This window comes from Physeter macrocephalus, chromosome 4 (genome assembly GCF_002837175.3).
Source record: "Physeter macrocephalus isolate SW-GA chromosome 4, ASM283717v5, whole genome shotgun sequence".
Lineage (NCBI taxonomy): Eukaryota > Metazoa > Chordata > Mammalia > Artiodactyla > Physeteridae > Physeter > Physeter macrocephalus.
Genome location: NC_041217.1, coordinates 17,305,464 through 17,322,912, shown reverse-complemented (window position 1 = coordinate 17,322,912; position 17,449 = coordinate 17,305,464). Strand labels below are relative to the sequence as shown.

General features: G+C 42.9%; 1 protein-coding gene across 3 annotated transcripts in view; it reads right to left on the bottom strand.

The window, feature by feature from the left end:
• TGFB2 (transforming growth factor beta 2) overlaps window positions 1–17,449 on the bottom strand; it is a 91,596-nt gene that overhangs the window by 13,953 nt on the left and 60,194 nt on the right. The window lies entirely within an intron of this gene.

Sequence of the window (17,449 nt, the reverse complement as noted above, 5' to 3'; positions counted from 1 at the left end):
TTCATAGCAGCATTAATCACAATAGTTAAATGATGAAAACAACCCAAGTGTCCATCAACAGATAAATGGATAAACAAAATGGAGTATATACATACAACAGAATATTATTCAGCCACGAAAAGTAATGAAATGCTGACATATTACAGCATGGATGAATCTTGAAAACTTTATGCCAAGTAAAATAAGCCAGACACAAAAGGGCAAATATTGTACGATTTCACTTATAGGAGATAACTAGAATAGGCAAATTCATGAAGGTATAAAGTAGAATTAGAGGTTACCAGGGGCTAGGGGTAGTGGTAATGGGGAGTTATTTTTTATGGGCACAGAGTTTCCGTTTAGGATAATGAAAAATTTCTTGAAATGGAGAGCAGTGATGGTTGTACAACATTGTAAATTTACTTGACGCCTCTGAATAGTATACTTTAAAAAATGCTTAAGGTAAATTTTATGTTACGTATATTTTACCACAATATATTTTTTTTTTCTAATTTTAGACGTGGGAGAGATAACTACCAAAGAAGGAAATAATATGTTAAAAATCTAGAAGGATCCTGCACTCGGTTTGCTTAGCAATTGTCCTGAAACGTCTCTCTCTTCTTCAAAGAAACTAAAAACTAGAAAGTATTGATGATGCACTATGGATGTGGTTTAGGCAAAAAATGAGACATGGATTGGCAATAGGCAGAGCCACAGTCAATGAAAAGTCCTCGGTATTTTATAAAAAAACTCAGCATTTAAATTGTGTTTGTGTGTGTGTGTTGTACACATATATACACATACATCTGTTTTAAATTAAAATATAAAGTTTGCCCCCCAACTCACGTTTGTATAATTCCCTGCTTTAACTGACTTTTTTGTCTTTAACAGAACAACAACTGTTCCTGATTGAATTAGAAGAGAGCTTCTAATATATTAAAAATGAGATTTAGCTGTCTTGTGCTTAGCTACCACCCACAGCCATGCTTGAAGGGTACCTTCATTACGTTATTGATATATACACATTGTCTGTAATATGTGTAAAATACCCACATATCGCCTTTGGCAAAGCTCTCAGTTCTTCCCTGAATTACAAAACTCCCTACACAAAAGGATCCATTCATCTGTCTGCCACTGGAAACCAGCCAATCAGGGAGTGGAGAGAGGCAAAAGTCTCTGATGTTACCCAATAGTTTAGGGCCAAAAGAAAAAAAAAAAAAAAAAAAAGAAACAGAACTCTAGATGCAAAATTATAGCCAGAGGAGAGCTTAGTCTTAAAGGAATAATGCTATAAATCAACTCAGGATCTGGCTCAGACCTTGTGAAAGACACCTCTTCCATTGCTATGAGACATCGCAAAAAGCTATAAGAAAGCATTGGGGATTCGATTTTACTTTCCATATTCAGACATCAACAGATCTACAGAAGGACCCAGGGGCCCATTCAACCAGACTTCTAATGGAAAGAGAAATTTAACAATAGAGCTGGAGAGAAAAACTGACACCAGGTTAACAAGTGTGGGCCCATCTTGTTCCTTTTGAATGTTTTTAATGTACTTAATGTTTAAATATATTTCAGTGTTTAAAATGTTTGCAGTGGCGTGCACGGAGTGATGAGGAAATGCTGAGTTAAATGTTCACTCCGCTGGCTCTGAGCACCATTCTCTTAGATCTGCCTCATCTCACGCACTAAGGTCCGTGTCATGAAACACTGGTGTCAGAGAGGCACTTAGGGGCCGTCTCTCCAACCCAAAACAATTCATCCTCTAACAACTCTGGCTTTATCTGAAGACCTCTCACGACAGTGAACTTGCTACTTGTTGAGAAAGATCATCCCACTTTGGGCCAACTGGTAGGTTGAAATTTTTCTTTATCTTGGACTTAAACTTTCCATCAACTCGTCTTAGTTAATAATAGTACCATTGCCTCATCTTCATACAACGATGTTAGCTTTTCAAAACCGTGAAACATTTTCACATTTTTCAGTCTTCACAAAACCCTGTGAGGTGGACATCCTAGCCCTTAGTATCTCAATACTACAGCAGGAGGAGAAGAAGCCTGAAGGACTTACCTGGGTTACCAAAGCCCTGTAGGAAAAGCCTGGGAACATCTTGCCCTGTTCATACCAGTTGAGGGGGCTCTTGAACATTGTATGTATTTTGCTCTCTGGAACAAGATGAAAAATTCTCTTTCTTCTCTATGTCAGCCCCCCCATCACAGGAGATGGCTTCCCCCAACTTCTTCCTTCAAGACAAGGTTTGTGGTGCCTTCCACCCTTGTCAAGCCCCTTTTCAATGTCCCTCTTAAAATCGGTTCCTCAACAAATTCCAGGTACAGTCTAGCAGAGTATGGCGAATACACAGAATATGCCAATTGGGGAGGGGGGAGCCTCATGCTTCCCTTGTTCTGGTCACTATTTTTAATGCAAACTATTTATTTTTGGCAGGAGCCACATCACACCATTGATTCCAAACTTTTTGTAAAACAAAACCTTTGTTCTTACACAAATCATTAAGTCAGATTTTCCACCTCAAGTCCATTCTTGGGAAGGACATGGAATAAAGACAAAGAAATCAAGGAAGGCAAAGAGGGAAGGAAGGTTGGTTTTTCTAACCAGTGGTTCTCCAACTTTAGTCTCCATTAGACACATCTGGAGGGCTTATTAAAACATCTATAGAGTTTCTGATTTAATAGGGATGAGGCTGGGGCACAAGAATTTGCATTTCTAACATGTTCCTAGGTGATGCACAAGCTGCTGGCCAAAGGGCCACTCAGAGAACTACTGTTCTAGTCTATATTGATGCAATTCATTTTTGAACCTAAATGCAAATTCCACATATATCTCCGTTAACTTTGAACTTCTTGTCTGAGCTGGGTTTTTAGCATTTTAGAATCTCTCTGAACCTTGTTTGCTCTTCAGCATCTAAACTATCCTCGCCATAGTACTAACCACTGTGCATGCAATGTCTTCATCAGCTTGATGCTAACAGTATTAAATTGTATAGAGCCAAAGCCATAACCTGGTGCTGTATCCATAGCTACTTCTTCTCTGGTTGGCCTTGTTTTCTTTAATCAACACCCTGTCTTGTGTTGTACACAGCAGAACAAAGTAGAACTTCACTAGTGTATGTAAGGTGTGAGGCCCTGTTTAAGCCAGAGTCCTGCCCATCTCTGCCGATCCATTCCATAACCTCTGTGATTCCTTAGGTTTCTTTGAAGAAACCATGGTGCTTGCCAAGTGCCTTTGGAAATCATTAGTGTAGGAAAAAGGCTCATAGGCTTTGAAGTCAGGCAAACATAAACCATCACTTCCTTAGTATGATAATCTCTAGGTCCATCCATGTGGCTGCAAATGGCATTATTTCATTCTTTTTTTATGGCTGAGTAGTATTCCATTGTATAGATGTACCACATCTTCTTTATCCATTCATCTGTCAGTGTTAACTTAAGTTGCTCCTGTGTCTTGGCTATTGTAAATAGTGCTGCTGTGAACACTGTGGTGCATGTATCTTTTCCAATTAGAGTTTTCTCCATATATATGCCCAGGAGTGGGATTGCAGGATCATATGGTAGCTCTATTTTTAGTTTTTTAAGGAACCTCCATACTGTTCTCCATAGTGCCTGTACCAATCTACATTCCCACCAACACTGTAGGAGGGTTCCCTTTTCTCCACACCCTCTCCAGCATTTGTTATTTGTAGACTTCTTGATGATGGCCATTCTGACTGCTGTGAGGTGATACCTCACTGTAGTTCTGATTTGCATTTCTCTAATAATTAGGGGGGTTGAGCATCTTTGCATGTGCACATGCCTGTCTTCTTAGGACACTGACCATATAGGATTAGAGGCCTACCCTACTCCGGTGTAACCTCATGTTAATTTAACTAATTACATCTGCAACGAGCCTGTTTCCAAATAAGGTCACATTATGGGATGCTGAAGGTCAGGACATCCACATATCTTTTCTGAAGGGACACAATTCAACCTATAACAGTAGGTGTTCATGCATTACTGTGGGTTGTGTATGTTCTGATGCTTGATCTGACGGGGATGTTCTTCAAAGCAAAAAACACTCCTTTCTTATTCTTCCACAGAGTTTTTTCCACTGTAGTTTACACAGTCCATCCTTGGTAAATTCTTATTGACTAACAGACTTCATTAGAAAGACATATATGATCAAGTGACATACAAGCCCCTGAACAATCAGTCATTCATAGTGATAGAAACTACTTCTCAGAATTTTACACATACACATGGACATACACCTCACAGAGACTTCATAGATAAACAAACAGACAGACAGACATCTATATCTATATATCCATATCTGTATCTATCTATCTATCTATGATGACAAAGAATCACAGGACACTGACCATATAGGATTAGAGGCCTACCCTACTCCGGTGTAACCTCATGTTAATTTAACTAATTACATCTGCAACGAGCCTGTTTCCAAATAAGGTCACATTATGGGATGCTGAAGGTCAGGACATCCACATATCTTTTCTGAAGGGACACAATTCAACCTATAACAGTAGGTGTTCATGCATTACTGTGGGTTGTGTATGTTCTGATGCTTGATCTGACGGGGATGTTCTTCAAAGCAAAAAACACTCCTTTCTTATTCTTCCACAGAGTTTTTTCCACTGTAGTTTACACAGTCCATCCTTGGTAAATTCTTATTGACTAACAGACTTCATTAGAAAGACATATATGATCAAGTGACATACAAGCCCCTGAACAATCAGTCATTCATAGTGATAGAAACTACTTCTCAGAATTTTACACATACACATGGACATACACCTCACAGAGACTTCATAGATAAACAGACAGACAGACATCTATATCTATATATCCATATCTGTATCTATCTATCTATGATGACAAAGAATCACCTGACAATGTAAACAATTTTATACGTATTTTACCCTTTCTACTTAACATATTTTGTTGTGGGAATGAAAATGATGAGAAAAAGCAAGAAAGTAGAATTTCCAAGTACTAGAAAGTGGGCTCTTAGAATCAGAACTGGGTAAACGGCTTCTCTTCCACCGAGGCATAAACATAGCCCTTTGTCCCTGTTTAATTGCAGCCTCCTTGAACAGCGCTGGGTCACCTTGGGCGTGTCTAACAAACTGACACACTGCATGATTATCCTTCGGAAAGTGGCCTAACAGACCCAGCTCTTATCCTACTTCTCCCAATACCACGTCCTGTAATTGCCGTGGCTCCTTTGTGACTGCATCCCTCTAAGAGGTCGTAAGGAATGCATACTTCACAAGAGCTTCACAAGAGCTTCACAAGAGCCTGCATAGCACACACCTATGGAATACACATCAGCTTCAAAAGAAAGACTCACGTTAAAAATACAGTCTCTTTGGAGCTGAGATATCTACATTATTATGTCGCGATATTAACTCTTTCTCGTTACAGTACAACGTAATGTACATTGGTATGTTTCTGTATTACACAGATCCACGTTCAGTAAAAGTATGGCATACAGAGGTCTTTAATGACCTTTATGGAAATGACACCAGCAAGCTACACGCACACACTCACACACACACACACACACACACACACACAGGAAAGCCTCTCCTCTGTGATGAAAACACCTCATAATTCCCTATTTTTTCCTTCACTTTTTTCATTCTCCACACACGGGCCTTTGTGCTGACTGCACATGTGCATAAACAAGCAAATGCATCTCTACAGGTCTGAGGGATGAAGGAGTCCTTTGTGTAAACGGAAGTCTCTGTGATGCTGCAGCTCGAACTCATTCACAAGAGCATCAGATATAAATCACACAGCAGAGAAAACGATTCAACCAGACACAAGTCACATCCGCACAGGCAAGGAAAGAGGCATGCGCCATACAACAGTCAATGATGGAATCTGATGAGAAATGAAGTCAAGACCACAGGTCAAGTCAGTCCTTGGGACCAAACCACACAGCTCAGTCCTAAGGATGTTAATAATTACCCAGTTGTTTCCTACCTTTGGGGAAATGAGGAATGAGTGTCCCCACCAAAACTTCAAGCTGCCGTATCTTCTGATTTTCTCATTTGATATTCCCTTCCAATTCTGCTCTGACTAAACACAGACACACACATACTTAGGGAACACACTCCCAAACCCCTTTTCCTTCTTCCTGGCTCCCAGCAACCCATATGACCTGTACTGTAATTCAAGTCCCTGCTTACCTTCAGCTGAGCCCTTTAATTTAGAGGGTGTGATTCTAAAGTCATGCATCTAAAAAAATAAAGAGCATGGTTTTTCTACCGTGTTTATGGGTTATCCAAGAGTATCAGTTTCATTACTGTATTATATATATATGTATTTTTCCTACATGGTTATTATTCACTTAACCAGAAGTAGCTCTGAATAAGTAACAGAAAATGGGTAGCTATCAACATTTCTTTCTTCATTAATAGCTACAGAGGTATCTTTAAAACAAATCTAGCAGAATTTCCAAATCCAAATAATTGATGTTTCTCAAGAGTCCCCTGATGATGTTACGTGCTTACTTCCACCATGTTCCTTGTACTTAACTCTTTTTTTTAAAAAATTTTTATTGGAGTGTAGTTGATTTATAATGTTGTGCTAGTTGCAGGTGTACGCGGGCCTTCCTCTGCTGTGGCCTCTCCCATTGCGGAGCACAGGCTCCGGACGTGCAGGCTCAGGGGCCATGGCTCACGGGCCCAGCCGCTCTGCGGCATGTGGGATCCTCCCGGACCGGGGCACGAACCCGTGTCCCCTGCATCGACAGGCGGACGCGCAACCACTGCGCCACCAGGGAAGCCCAATCCTTGTACTTAAATCTTATTTTGAAATGCTTCTTCAGTGTATTCAAAGACACTTATTGAACACCATCTATGCACCAGGTGCTGTTCTGGGAGATTATCTCTAGAGGTGGAGACAAGACCCTAAATAAGATGAAGATGGAGAAGATCAAGTATAGCATGTGACAAGGGTCTGGAGGAGAAATGTGGAGAACAGGGTCGGGAAGTGTTGGGAAGAAGGGCCCTGAGATGTCAGACAGGTTGGCAAGGAAGGTCTCCGAGCAGGTGACATTCGAGGAAAGATCTGAAGGAATGAAGAGAGGGAGCCTTCTGGAAAATGGCAAAAAGCACCGCAGACAGCAGGAACAGCAGCCACAGGCTTTAGAAGGGGGTGAGCCCAGGGCGTCTGAGGAACAGCAAAGAGGCCAGGATGGGGGATCCCCCTGAGTGGGGGAAGTCACGGCTGGGGGCCGAGGGAGCAATAGGCCAGGGAAAGCCTCAGAAGGCACAAGAAGGCCTGTAGCTCCTACGCGGAGTGAGGTAAGAAGCCAGGACGGGGCTCTGACCAGGGGATTTGGCTCGGAACAACCTCTCGGCAGAGACCGCCCTCACTGCTGTGTTGCAAACAGCCTCGAAGGTGGCCAGGGTGCAAACAGCGAGATGAGGCCACTGCAAAAGCCCAAGCAAGAGGCAAGAACCCCTGGGACCAGGGCAGTAGCAGCAGAGATGTGAGAAGTGGTGGGATTTTGGTTCCATCTTTTAAAAATGGCCATTAAATAGGAAAATCAACTTAATTACTTTTTATGTTCCTCTTATTTAGAACTTGGGCAGTTTTTTTTTTTTTTTTTGCGGTACGCAGGCCTCTCCGGTTGTGGAGCACAGGCCCCGGACGCGCAGGCTCAGCGGCCATGGCTCACGGGCCCAGCCGCTCCGCGGCACGTGGGATCCTCCCGGACCGGGGCACGAACCCATGTCCCTTGCATCGGCAGGCGGACTCTCAACCACTGCGCCACCAGGGAAGCCCACTTTGGCAGTTTTAAAAAACCAATAGTACCTTTCAAAAAAATCCAGATTTGTCCCCGTTGAAGGAATTCTCAATTATGTATTTGTAGGCTGTGAACACAGTTCTAGAACCCAAAGTTCCCTCCCCCAAAATATTCTGATTACTGTTGCTATCAGGAAATAAACACATATCCTCCCTTGGAACAACTTTTGCCCTGGTGGAGTTATCGAAAAGTTGACAGACATTTACAAGATGGAAATAAAACTATTGAAATCAATCCAGGAAGCAGGTATCAAGCCTAATCGTGTGGTGGTGAGGCAGGGAGAGGTAGTTATGGGGCCGGGGATGAGGTAAAAAGACCTCCCCACTGGGGTCCGTCACTCTGTAACGGTTTCTTCAAAAGGAAAAGCAAGACACATCACAGCCCCCAACTCATCGCAGCTGCCCTTGGGGTTTTTATAAAGCAAACGCCCAGAATGCTAACACCGTGGCTGTTCCCATAATTCTGCTCTGCTCCACTGATCCCCGGAAATGGGTCAGATGACACCTCATCCAATCAGAGATGAATGACCTCATCCAACCAGAGACAACGGACATCATCACGGAGTAGTTTTACGATCACAAACCCGCTCTAGGGGAAGTATGAACCATGTTCTAGATGACCAGCAAGACCCTGGTGAAAATAATCCACTCCTGACCCAGCCAACGTGCTGTGTTCTCCTCACAGCAACTCATTGGACAAGAACTGTCAACCTCCAGTGGATGAAGAAAATCTGAGGCTCGGAGAGATGAGTGATTTGTAAGACCAGAAAGCTACTAAATAAAAAAGGTGAAAGGTGAACCCAGGCCTGACTGGCTGCAATGTTCTTCTTCTTTCCTACCCAGAGCTACTCACCAGCAATTGAATGAGACCACCACACACAGAGTGAGTTGAAAATATTATCTAAGGAAGTCCGGAAGCTAACTTCTGGGGCAGCCACTGCAAACCCAGGACCCGCAGCACCAGGGGCTAAGGTGAGTTTTCATTACTAAGAGATTTGGAGCAGATCGTAAATTTAAGAGATTGTTTCTGATAAAAGTTCAAAGTCAATGCTTTGGAAACAATAATAATCATAATAATAGTAACCACTGAGTCGACTAATATTGTGCTAGGAGTTTCCATGCATTCTCTCCATGCCTTACAAAATCCTTGCCAAGTAGGTGCTTTTATCCACATTTTACTGATACAGAAATCATCTCGGTGATGTGACTTCCTCAGACTCCCCAAGGGGGAAAGCCACACCTGGAACTCACACCAGCCCAACTCCAAACCCTGGACTCCTCCTACCAGTAGGGCAAAGCAGTCAACAGCATGGCCTTTGGGGCCAGACTGCCTACCTTAGAATCCTGGCTCTGCCTCTTCCAAGTTGTGTGGCCTGGGCAAGTTTCTCAACCTCTCTGTGCTTCAGTTTCCTCATTTGTAAAATGAAGATAATAATAGTAACCACCTCATAAGGTTATTATAACGATTAAATGAATCAATCTTTGTAACGCACTTAAAATAGTACCCGGCGGACAGTAAGCACTGCATGGGTTAGCGATAATTCTCAACACGGTTACCGAGCCACGCTACGCAAAAGAACAGAGAATTAGTAGTTACCACTGCACGATTATTAACATTTCTTTGAACACAGTGGGGAAGGACCACTGTTCACACCATTTTTGGGGTCCTGTCTGCTCACAGCGTTCATAGGTTTTGGGTAACGTCATAACCTAACGCAAATGATAACCATCCAATTTCCTTACGAGGCGAGCATGTCATTCGGTCCGTTTGCAAAAACCTGAGATATTAATAGCCTTGTACAAACAAAGTGTTTATTATACCTCACGGCTTTTTTTAAAGTGGGTTACTATACCTCGTGTGTCTCCAACGTGGCGCCAGAGTTAGGATCAGTATTAAGGGGATTGTACGTTGTAAAATTCTGGACAACAGGAGCTCAGTATACATTTTTTTTTTCAGTAGCACTTTTTGCAAGTCAAATTTAACAGACAGTCGGGTTTCTTGGCTGACCTCTTTATATTTTACACGCCCTTGGGCAATATGAGAAATGAAAGCTGAACTCTGTGTGTGCGCATGTGTCTCGGATTAGGAAAAGGTTAATTTTCGTTAACCCCACTAGTGCTGTGGTCCCTGTAATGACAGGAACCTCACCCTTCATTTTGCAGCTCTAGAGTCCCTTAAAAAGCAGGCCAGGGCTTCCCTGGTCGTGCAGTGGTTAAGAATCCGCCTGCCAATGCAGGGGACACGGGTTCGAGCCCTGGTCCGGGAAGATCTCACATGCCGCAGAGCAACGAAGCCCGTGCACCACAACTACTGAGCCCGCGTGCCACAACTACTGAATCCCGTGTGCCTAGAGCCCGTGCTCTGCAACAAGAGAAGCCACCGCAATGAGAAGCCCACCTACCTCAACAAAGAGTAGCCCCCGCTCGCTGCAACTAGAGAAAGCCGCGCACAGCAACAGAGACCCAGTGTAGCCAAAAATAAATAAATAATAAATAAAAAGCAGGCCAAGACCATCTACCTTGAATTATAACTGTAAAGCCTTAGGGGTGTGCATTGCGTAAAATCTTTCACGGAGGTGAGATACAATGTCCATTAAAAGTAGCTGGGGATTTGCTCCTCCCCACTAAAATCTTTGTTTACTTATTTTGCTCCGTAAACATCAATCCACTCTTTCACCCTCAAATCTGAAAAATCATTTCATATGGACTATATAGCTTGAAGCCAAAGATAAATGGATATAAATGACTTAGGATTTAGCCGCTGTTTTGTACAGCCTTGCAAGGGATCTCTAAAGATGAGATTTCATCACATTTGACAAACCCATTACTGTACAAATGCAAATCCAACTAGGCATTAAAATCCAAGGATTGGGAATTCCCTGGTGGTCCAGTGGTTAGGACTCCACACCTCCAGGGCAGGGGCACGAGTTTGATCCCTGGTCGGGGAACTAAGATCCCTCATGCCGCACAGCACAGCCAAAATAAATAAATACATCAATCAATCAATCCCAAGGATTAAAGAAAGAGGTCAGAAAAAGCAGGAGGACCGATTTTATTTTACTTTTGTTCATCACAGGTCTGATAGAGTATTCTGTAGAGGGGGGAGTTCCTTTGTTAAGGCAAAGGTGACTTGGACTGAAGCTGGACGTCCTACCTCTACAAAAATAAACACCACCATTGCCCCTCTTAAGGCCATGGTCGGGAAATCTAAGGTGCCTTGGAAATCCACCGAGCTTGTTTCATCCCAGTACTTTATCTTCTACGGATTAATAGGGAACTACCAGCAGACTGTATTCTACCAAGATCTGACACCAACATTTGTGGCCTCACACCAGCCCCATGTGAGAAGGTGACATTTTTCTCCTGATGTATGATGTATGAACCCAGTATATTTCATTGCCTCCCAGGGAGTTCTTTTGCATGGTTTTTTTTAGTGGTCTCAAGCTAATAAATTAATCGAATGATAACCTGGCAACTGACTTTGGCAGATAATTCTGTTGAGAGCTCTTCCTCTTGGATGAATCAAAGACTTAGATGTCAAAATCTAAGAGATGACGAGGAAAGAAGGGAACCACCCTAGGTTGACTGCTAACTCTCCTTCCAACAGTTATATACACTGTTTTATTTCACCCTTACAATAAACAGCAAGTGAATTGGAATTCTTAAAAAAAAACTTGGATCACAATGTCCATACCAGTGAACACTACACCATGCTGTCTAATTAAGGGTGACTACTAGTGAACGAGCGAATAAAAGAAAATGCTGGGCATAGTAATTAACCAAACCTGCTCCTATCTCAATCTGATGCATTCAGATATTCCTGCTATAAATATTGTTGGGCTCAAAGAAATCTCTTGAGTCAGGCACATGGTGTATTGGAATTATCTGCCTGTCCACCCAAGGAGTCCAAACAAGAAGGCAGACTGCCCCCAAATTCTCACAGCTCCCTTTCTGGAAGGAATGAGTTCTGAGGCATTCCTCTGGATTCTCCAAATTTTGTTCTAGGAATCCCTTGGGTATATCTCTATTAGTGGAAAGACGGTACTGTTGAGACACCATTTACACGTCTGTTCCTCCACCAGACCCTGAGCAACTGGAAGGCAGAGTCTGAGTCTGATTTATCTCCAGATGGCTGGCACCACTTCTGGTGCCGACGTTAGGAGGAGCTCACTTGGAGTTTGCACTACCACTCCATACAGTGGGTTACTGTGGCAGATTAAAGATGGCTGCAACTTCTTTGACGCTCCTCCCATCAAGGGTTGGGGTCTATTTCCTTTCCCTTTGAATCTGGGCTGGGCTGTAGGTCACTTGATCTATAGAATAAGGTGAAAATGATGCTCTGCTAGTTCTGGGCCTTGTTTTTAAGCGGACTGGCAGCTTCCGCCTTGGACACTTGGCCCCCTTGAGCCTCATGTAAAAAGCCTGACTACTCTTCTGGGGAGACTGCGCGGATACATCCTGAAACCATTTAGAGAGGAGGAGGGGCTCAGCCATCCCATCCAAGCTCCAAGCTTATGAGCAAACTCATCACAGATCCTCCAGACCAGACCAGCTGCTACCTGAACACCATCAAGTGACCCCAGTCAAAGTCACACGGAGCAGAAGAGCAGCCCAGCCAAGTCTTGCCCACGCTTCTGACCCTTAAAAATCAATAAAATAATTGATATTTGAGGCGATGAAATTTGGGGGTAGTTTGGTATACAGTGACTAGATCATCGAAACATTACAAAGGTACAAATCTTATTCCCCTGGAGGTGGTAAAGTTTTAAATGAACAGTAAATAGACCCACAGACAGAGAAAACAAATTTTTGGTTACCAAAGGGGAAAGGGATGGGGGGGTCACTTTGCTGTACACCAGAAACTAACACAACATTGTAAATCAACTATACCTCAATTTAAAAAAAAAGAATTGGGAAATAAGTGTGAAAAGGGTGTAAGTTGGTGAGTGGAAGCTAGAAATAGCTGGGATTTCCAAGGCCCTCTGAGGTCAGCACCCTTAAACATAAGTATTTTTTGGTGGTCTCACATGGCCACGAGGTCACGGGCACCCTTACATAAGTTATTAATTTCTTGTTGCTTCATTTCTTTGCTTGTGAAATTGGGGACTTAGCCCCCTCCAAGATGGCAGATACCCTTGCTCTTGTTGGTGATATTCAATTGAAGAAGATTCCCCTCTCCTATTTTTTTTCCCTCTCATAACTCTGGGCATGATTTTAATCATAAATACAAGCACAACTTAATCAGAGAAAGATGTATTCCATTTTCCAAATGGGCTGAGAGCTCTACTAAATATTAGTAGGTTCAAAAGCATTCCCAGAGCACTGGAGCTTTATCGGAGCATATTTCAATAAAGGCTGCCTTTGTCATAAATCTCTAAAAATATGGTAAGGGTCACTCTTATTTGGAAAAATTTTCAGTTTTCCTCTTTTTTGCCCTCTTTCCCTTCATATCAGAAGGCTTTACCCCTTTCGTATTTCCTCCGATACTGGTGTACATCTGAAGTCATACTATGATCACACCAGTATATGCTCTTTAGAGCCTGTTAACATAACAGAAGTCAGAGGTAGCAGGAGGACAGTGAGGTTCTATATTACCACCATTCATCACAGCTCTGACAGACTACTCTGTAGAGGCGAGAAGAGTGAGAGCTGCCCTGCCAAACTAAACATGATTTCCACAGAAGCTCGGGTATCCTGACTCTCCCGGGCAGGGAGACATCAACAGATGCACAGCCCTGGACAAAACTAACTCTGAACTCACTCCCGGAAATGCTACCTTAGGTCTTTCTAGCCTGGGATTCGGACTCTAGAAAGAGGACCCATATACAGTTTATGGGACAGAATGACCCCCAAAACTTGGGATATGCCTTAAATCTGTGATTCCCAATGGAGAATGGAGAATGATCATATCTGAATCATGAGGAGAGCTTTTCGAAACCACGTCTGTCCAGAGGCAAATCTTTTCCTCTCCAGAGAAAATCAGAATCTCCAGGAAAGGGGCTGTGGACAGGCCTTGTAGAAGTTCCCCCAGGGCATTTAGAGGTGGGGAAGCACCTCCTGCACCCACATGTGAGCTCGCACGCACGCGTGTGCACACACACACACACACACACACTCCCCCTGCTTAAAATCGATGTCCTGAGGAATCCTAATAAATCATCCATACAATCATCTAAACACCCTGAAAACCTATTCCTAGTCATCCTATCTTTCTCTAGGAAGTAGACTGTCAACCATGTGTCCAGTAATACAGTAGTCAAAGGGAATCTAGAAACTTCAGAGGCTTTGTTCTTCTGAATAGTTGAGCTCTCCACATAGCTACAGATCTGCCCATTTAAGCACTGAGTATTTTATTTTTCAAAATAACATTTCAGCAATTTTGCCTAGAAAACCCTCTAGTACTTTACGGCACGTGTTCAGCTACCTGAATATAATTTAGCCTCACCTGCATAATTGAAAGCTGTTATTGTAAGCATCAATTTCTGTCCCCGGACTTGAAGAGGAAGTTTATCACTGAAGGCCACGAAGAGTTCCAAATGCATGGAAGGCAAGTGGCAAGTTGGAGAAGAACAAGCCAAAAATGGGACTCCAAATTAAAAGGCCACGAGCAGATGTCAGAATCCAGATAGGGTGCCACAGAGATGAAGATTGGATTAACTACAAACAGGGTAAGATTTAGGAAAATTGTCCATACAGGCACTGCATTCTATGACTCGATCTTCTGGGCTGGCATTACTGCGGTGCACGGGCAAACATCTCAAGTCTAAAGGGTCATCTCCTCCTGTCAGAGTGTCTTCCCCCAGCACTCCTTTTAATCCAGTGCTTCGAATTTCTTGTGGTCCCAGAGAGGACTAAAGGCTGCCTTTCCAGTGAGTCAGCTGTGTGTGTGTGCGCTGTGTCTTCTGTGAGGGCGCTCAGGGATCTCTCTGACTTACTACCTGGACTTCGGCTGTGTTTCAGGAGGTTGGATTGCTGCATAGCTGAGCTCCAGATGGATAAGGAGATGTTATTCTTCCTTATTTTCCTCTAAAACTACCTCCTTCCTGGATCCCGTGTTCAGTGTCACTGAACAAGCCCAAGGTCATGTTCTCCATACGATGAGCTTCTGTTTGGGGCTGTATCTTTTCCAATTGGGGGGGGTTTAATTGGAGCAGAGCCTGCTGCTTGTGTCACGGGGTGGCCAGTGCTGCAGTAACCTCTGGGAAGGTACACATCCACTGAGGACTCACTGAGGTCCTCTAAATTACCAGCCTCCAGGGACAGATCCCCTCCCGGAGATGAGATGGCCTCTGAGAGGAAGACAAACTATCAGTAACCCGCTGCCAGAGGCCACTCCTTGGAGCAAGGTTAGAAGCCAAAGAATAACGGTGATTTAGCAGCTTACGTTACAGGCAACAAAACCTAACAGACCTTGCCTTCAATTAACTGAAGTCACGTCATTGAAACAGGGCCAGAGAGAACAGTCTATCTGCACAGAGAGGCATGTACGAGAGACTTAATTGAAAAAGAAGAAAAAAAGAGGACAGGGAATCATGTTTTTGTTTTTATTTTTCAAATCACCTTGCAATATCTCTGGCTACCTTTGATCAAGCTGCCTTTTCAGAGAACTCAGTCTTTGCTTTCCCTCCTAATACCACTCCACCCTCTGGCCGGCCTAGTTTCTCTTATTTTTCTTCTATTCTGGCTGATATTGAGGCAAAGAGGTAGGGAAGGATTTGCTACAAACAGCAAATGTGGTGAGGAGCGAGTGCTTGAGAATCAGAGCTGGACCTGTATCCCCTCCCCGCCTCCTCCTAGCTGTGTGACCCTGGCCAAGTGACTTAATGTCTCTGTGACTCAGCATCTTTCTCCGTAAAAAGGAGAAAGAATCCAGCAGTAGAAAGAATATTTGGAATGAGTGAAGGTGGTCTAAAGGTACGAACTTCCAGTTGTAAGATGAATAAGTTCTGGGGATGTAATGTGCAACATGGTGACGATAGTTGGTAATAGTGTATTAAATATTTGAAATAAGAGAGTAAATCTTAAAAGTTCTTATTACCACAAAGGGGAAAAAAATGTGACTATGTGAAGTGGTACATGAAAACGAAACTTATTGTGGTGATCATTCTGCAATATATACATATATCAAAACCTCATTCAAGGTTGTACACCTTGAACTAATACAATGTTATACATCTGTTGTATGTCAATAAATGAAATAAAAAGATACCTCATCATGCAAACTTCACAGGAGAGCTGTGGATACAAATGGAGGCAATACTTATAAAGGGCTTAGCAGAGGGGCTGGTACACAGAAAGCCGACCCTGTCTGATACTCTTAGAATGCGCATTAAGATTTTAAGGTCTCCACGGAGCGGTCCCTGAGGATCTAAGCAAGAACTACTTTTCGTGAACACACGTGTAAACTGGTACTTGAAAACTGTTTTAACAACTTCAAACTCATTCTCAGAGATTCCATGTACAATGCTTATTTGTGTGGGAATTTTTCCATTTTCCCAATAAATGCAAAGAAAAGTCTTATCCAGATTACCAAAATTTCCAAATGTTTACAATCCAGGACAATTAGAGGTCTCCACATGCAGGTGTCAATTCCTTTCTTTCCCTCAAGTAAGCACGCTTTTTAGTCATATTGTCTCACAGGCCTCCTCCTTAACATTGGGGTTCTCGGGCCTCTTCTTATTCAGTCTCCCTCTACATATATTCCCTGGAGGGCAACACACCGCCCTAGTCTCTCCTCACCTCCTGGCACTGAGTACCATCTCTTTGGTACCCTCAACAGGCCCCTTCGGAGGAGACCCTGTTTTGGTACAAGCGGCTCCTTCTGTCAAGAATGACCATCCCTCATCCTGTTTTAACAGATGCTTCTTGAGGCCCCACCCAAACGTCAAGTCCCTGGTGAAATCTTTCCAACTCTGCCCTCTACAGACACTGTTCATATGACACTATGACATATTCACTATGACCTGATCTGCCTCCCTTGCCCAACTCAGGGCTTTCAGAGCAGTGCTTTCATGTGTATCAGATCCCCTAAAGATCTTGATAAAAATCTAGATTCTGATCTACATTCTGTGCATTCTGATTTGGTAAGTCTGGGCTGGGACCTGAGATTCTGCATTTCTCCCAGCTCCTAGGTAATGCTGATGCTACTGCCCGATAACCCACGTGAGTAATAAGCTGTTAAGAACATCTCTCACATCTCAGTAACTTGGTATCATCATCATCGCATCATCATCATCATATCATCACCATCACCATATCATCATCATCATCATCATCATCATATCATCATCATCATCATATCATCATCATCGTCATCATCATATCATCATCATCATCATATCATCATCATCACCATATCATCACCATCACCATATCATCATCATCGTCATATCATCACCATCAGCAGCAACACATCATAATCATCATCATATCATCATCATCACCACCAACATCATCATCATCATCATCACCATATCATCATCATCATCACCACCACCATCATCATGATCACCATATCATCACCATCACCATATCATCATCATCATCATCATATCATCACCATCACCATATCATCATCATAATTATGATCATATCATCATCATCATCATATCATCATCATCATCATATCATCATCATCA